Here is a 5,662-nt window from a genome sequence, read left to right as displayed (position 1 = left end):
ATCATGATTCCTAATGTAAGTTTGTGTTTTGTAATTGATCAAAAGATAATTCAGTAATGTTCAATAGTAAAGTGATGCTTTAGTGCAAATGAGCAGTTACAAAAAACTAAAACCATTCAACACTTTATTGAAGAATATTTACCAAAATTATAATAGAAATGTTAATTTAAATAGGAAAATGTTTTATACATGGCAAGACAGTATTAAAAATGTATAGCCTCAAGGGAATAAATCCACTGTATTGTCCATGAAGATGTTTAAAACAGTCCTTGAAGTCCACACTCAGCAGCCTGCTCTGACCAGAAGTGCAAGCCAAAACTGCCTATTGTCTTCAGCATCATCTGTAAGCTCAGCTACAGATCCTCCTGGCCAGAAACAAGACTCCTGCCWGCAGAATATATGGTTTGATGAGTGGAAGGTTGAGCTGCAGATGTCCTGCTGAGGTTCTCAGGAGCTGAACCCACGCTGCTGCGTCTCCCAGTGATCTGCGTGATGCTCCACCACAGCTTCTCTCCATCAGCTGGTAGGTGATGATTGTCAAAAACTAGCTGCATAGCATAAAGATAAAATATTACACTGTGCAAAGCAAGAGCTGAAAAATACTAATACACAGGCTTGTCATGTTGCTGAAATCCTAAAATGGTTCTGAATTCTGGTCTTCCTGACCCACTACCCTGCATGTTTTAGATGTTTCCCTGCTCTTCAGCAGCTCTTTAAGTTCTGCAGAAGCCTGTCAATCACTCATTCATTTAAATCATGTGTTCCAAAGCAGGGAAACAGCTAAAACATGCAGGATAGTGGGTCATGAGGACCGGAATTCAGAACCACTGCGCAGCATCAGTGTTGTGTTAGCTTGATAGCTATTGTGCAACATAATTTACATGTAACGTTATGACAAAAGGAGCACTTGTGTAGATAAAAGTATGGGCAAGACATGATAGTTAAAAATATATTGTTGATGGTTTGTTCTTACCTGTGACAGCAGCTTAGCTCTTAGCTCTGTGGTGTGGCTCACCTCCTGTTTACAAGCGTGCGCGCTCCTGACTCTGGGCCCTGCTGTGGGGGAGGAGCTTAGGAAGGGGAGCTGAGAGCAGGGGGGAGGGACTASAAGGTTGTWTCTGTTCAAAATTTTTCAAAGTTTTTGGGTTTTCAAGAAACTACATACAGCAGCTTTAATCTTTTCAAAGCTAGCTTTGACTGTAGCATTTGCATTATGCCTATGAATGCTGGTAATTTGTTACAGAGGCATTGTTTGCTTTAAGCTTTGCTAGTATGCTGTTTTCACTATGCTAACTAGACACTGATTGTAGATGTTAGAGTAATACAAGCAATTAAGTAGCCTAATTCATTTAATTCGTTTTTAGAAACACTGCCTGTACAACATACAAAATTTTCCTCTTTGTTTTTATCAAGTGTTTTTGTGCTTTGTCAAAGAAACAAAGAAATTTCACTGATAATTTGTTGCCAATGGATGATATCCTGCCAGGATGGTTAAAGAGGTTTGCAATATTGGCTTATCAAAATTTTTCACAAACAATAAAATTGAAGTAAACATAAAAGTCATCCACCATTTAAGTCTCTGTAAATTAAAATGTGTGGGCTTTTGTAACATGATGCATTTGTTTCCGGCAGTGACGACTCGGACCACACATGATAGGTTCAAGGTTCAAGACTGGGATGCTGTCAGGAATAGCGGTGCATTTCTGCATGCATAACAGTTATCCATCATTCATTGTGTTTTCCTCTTAGAAAATACTCCTCATTTCTAATGGGATTAATTAAAAGAATGCTAAAATTATGGGCCACATATTCCATAAGAAACCTCAACTCATCTGGTTCGTTGAAAGCTTTCTCGGTCAACAAATTAATCCAAGAGAGGAAGAAGATATGACACTGCCAAAGACATCCTTCTCTGACCTTGTGTTAATATTTGTCAAAATATAAATCAATGGGATTTAAAGACAATAATGGGGCACTGAATGCAGTAAAGCCAAGCAGCACTTCTCTGAGTCTAAATTCTAGCACCTCATATGAATTTCAATGATTTTACTGTAAACCTTTTAGATGTGTATCACTTCACTCAGAGTGCATGGTAGGTTATAAATCAGCAACCCACACTCCTGATTCAGAGCCCAGTGCTGATTTCAGCACTGTCACACTCAATGGCAGCAGGATGGAGGTTATTGACCAGGCCTGTGGTGCTGAAAACAATACAAATTCCTCCTGAGCACCCGTAGTGGAACATGTGTGCAGCACATGTCCTTCATACAAACAAGGAGTGATTTATACTCACAAGGATTTGCAATATCACAGAAAGAACATGAGGAAGTCAATCATTTTTAAGACTTTTCTCACAAACTGCTGCTCTTCAATTTGCTCCTTTTTCACACAGAGTCAGTTGTACTTAGTGATTTTGTTTGAAAACATGAAAACAGGGAAAAGGTGAAAAGTAAGAATTTGTTGCACAGATGCATACTTACGTTGGGGAGAAAGTCATATAATAACACTTCTTGTTGATTTTGAATATTTGCAATAACAGCTATTCAGATGATTTGTACAGTAAACAGTAAAGTGGAGTTTGAATAAAACCTTTTTTGAAATAACAGAAAACTAAGACCAGGTAAAAATAAAGTCAAACTATAACTTAACTGTGGGCGACTGTGGCTGAGTGGTTAGTGAAGTCATTCTTTAACCAGTAGATAGCCGGTTCAATCCACTTCTCTGTCCGTCTCTGCCTTGCCTGTTAGTGGTGGTTGGAAGGTCCAGTGGTGCCAGTATATGGCAGCCTCAACTCTGTGTGCCCCAGGACAGCTGTGGCTACAATGTAGCTTACTACCATCATGTGAATGATTGTAAAGCTCTTTGGGCTCATCGGACTTGATAAAACTCTATAGACAAATACAGGCCTTTTAATGTTAGTTATATTTCATGTTATACTAAAACAAATAGTGTTGCAGAAATTAAAGAAATACACTAACTGCTTCACGTCTGGATGAAAACAGTAGGATTTTTGTTGAAAAATTGCTCAGTAATTAATCCATTGTTGTCAAAATGCCATCCAGATTTTCTATGAAAACTCATTCCTCCTCTTTAATAAGATCGCATTATGCATTACGCTCAAGTGAAATGCACCCAATAAAACCTTTTATTATCATTTTGAAGATGAGGCATTACATAAATAGCTTCTTATAAATACATCACCTGCAATTTGAGCTACAGTATAGATTTTTTTTGTTTTGCATCACCTGCATTTTGAGCTACAGTGTAGTTATTTTTATTTTCTATATATTTTTTAGATTTTATTAGCCTTTATTGTMCCGCAGAGAGGAAATTAATTCTCTGCATTTTACCCATCGCACATGTGAACACACATGTGGAGCAGTGGGATGCCAATTACAGTGCCTGGGGAGCAGCTGAGGGGTTAAGGGCCTTGCACAGGGGCCCAAAGTGGGGCTGGTTGGTTCAGGGATTTGAACCAGCGACCTTCTGATCACAGACTCATCTTCTCTAACCTCTGCACCCCTGTATTGTATTGAGTTTCTTTCTTTCTTTTGCATTGGTTTGCTGAATTTGTACTAAATGAAGCCAATCCCACAACACATAAGATAGTGTGTGGTCAATCCATATTATCAACCAGGATACCACACAAGGTGTCAGGGGAACAATACAATCTAAGCTTTTAACTTGTCCTGCACTGACACTACCAGTGGGGTGCTGCCCTGACAGGGAGCTGAATATTGTTCTTGGCCCTAGAACCATAAGAGTGTAGAGCATGAAAAAGCAAGCAAACCTGTATTGTGCCATAATTTTATTACTCAGGACTCCTCTATCAGGATATGGGTGAGGTCAAAGGTATGGTAGAGCACCCTGTAGTCATCTGTACAGAATTATTCATGGTAAGAAGGAAAACAACTTGCACAGACACAAGACCTAATCAGATTTCTAAGTAAACACAGTGCTTGTCATCTCTAAAGGCAGAATCCAAACATTGTTGTTAATAGCATCTTTCTTCATTTTCCTCAACTCACTGTATAACACCAGCAAAACTGAAGTCTCAATGGAAAAGAAACAATTTGGAAACCACAGAGAGCACCTCAACGTTACCTCAAGCTTCAGTCTATAACTGTTTATTTTAGAGATTGCCAATTCTGATTGCTTCTGTCAGATGTCAAAATAAAATGCTCATGAAGTATTTCTGCTGGAACATTTATGTATTTTTTTCTTCATATATGGAGAGTGAAAAGGAAAATATATATATTATCACCCTGTGAACCATATGTGGGAGCTTCCAAAGCAAGGAAACGTATATAAGCACCAGTCAAATTGCACAATTTGGGTTTTCAGATGGCTGCAATTGATCTGCCTCACTTTGACATTTCTGTGCAAGAAAGCTTCTCCAAGTTAAACAAGCGCCTTATGTCAAAAGCTTTTTTTTTCACCACCACAACGTCCAGCTGCATCATGAAGTTACAAATATGTTGTTCACTGAGTGCTTTAACCCTTATGTCTGGAAATCATGAGAGACACACCCACTGCATGGTGTTCATTTCAGGTCACTATTAGGGTCCTGGCTCCCACAGGCATCTTGCCAATCAGGGGAACCCCTCTATACCCCAGAGGACAGTGTGTGATTGTTTTAATGTGGTTAGTATTTTGGTGTTCCAGCAAAAATCCAGCCACATATCTACTGACTGCCATGTGTAGACTTGAAAATTATAAGTGTACTGATTGCCAGAGCTGAGTATAACTTAAACTCTATGATGCAGACTGCTGTTATTTCTGTCCCTGAAAGAGATTTAGACATTTTATCTTTCTGTTCTGAGCTTGCATTTGCCCAATCCTGATGAAGTCAGGCTGTTTTAGCATATCAGTGTACTAAACTTCTCGTTGTCTTCACAAGGGAATATCAGAAAGGTTTGAGAGAAGTAAGAGTAGGCTATGTGCAGCGAGCTGCAGTGGATATGACATTACATCTCTGATATCCTTTGTAAGCAGCTTTGTGTACCAAGAGGTTTGTAATGTGGTAACAGAAAAATGTGTAAGCAGGTATTCACAGTAAGGGAATGTGATCCAGAGAGGGTCCAGAGAGAAATCAGGACAGTACAGTAGATGTGCGGGGTAAGCACTTTTTTGTTTTTGTGAAAAAATGTTACAGGTTCAATGGATATGCAATCTAATACTTTGATGGGCAATCAAATAAAAAAGGTACAAAATATGGAACAAAAACATGACAATGGCTTGTTGGTCACCATCCTGTAAATCGCTGACTAAAGAAGAATATATTAGTTTTATAAATTATTTTTAGGGCAAGGACATAGACATGACCTTAAAATTTATTGTGACATGAACTCAATTTGAATGCAAGTGCTGCTAAAAATGGTATGATTGATAATACCATTGGTTGTGATAGATTGTGGTTCTTTTACCTGCTCCCTTTGCAGAATCGCCACAATGAGCAAACTCACATGAAAGAATTTAGGTTTAGTTTAAAGCATAGATTCTTAACCTGTGGGCCCCAAGCACCACCTTGAGGGCCTCAAAAGAACAACAGTTTTTAACTTTGAGCCGCAGAGGACCGTGGGACCATTGATTTTGAATAAGGTGCAATACACTTTCTCACCACTAGTAGCGGTAGTGCACCACTCAGTTATTTAACAACTTT

This window comes from Austrofundulus limnaeus, unplaced genomic scaffold (genome assembly GCF_001266775.1).
Source record: "Austrofundulus limnaeus strain Quisiro unplaced genomic scaffold, Austrofundulus_limnaeus-1.0 Scaffold531, whole genome shotgun sequence".
Classification (NCBI taxonomy): Eukaryota; Metazoa; Chordata; class Actinopteri; order Cyprinodontiformes; family Rivulidae; genus Austrofundulus; species Austrofundulus limnaeus.
Note: the sequence above shows the minus strand (reverse complement) of the source record.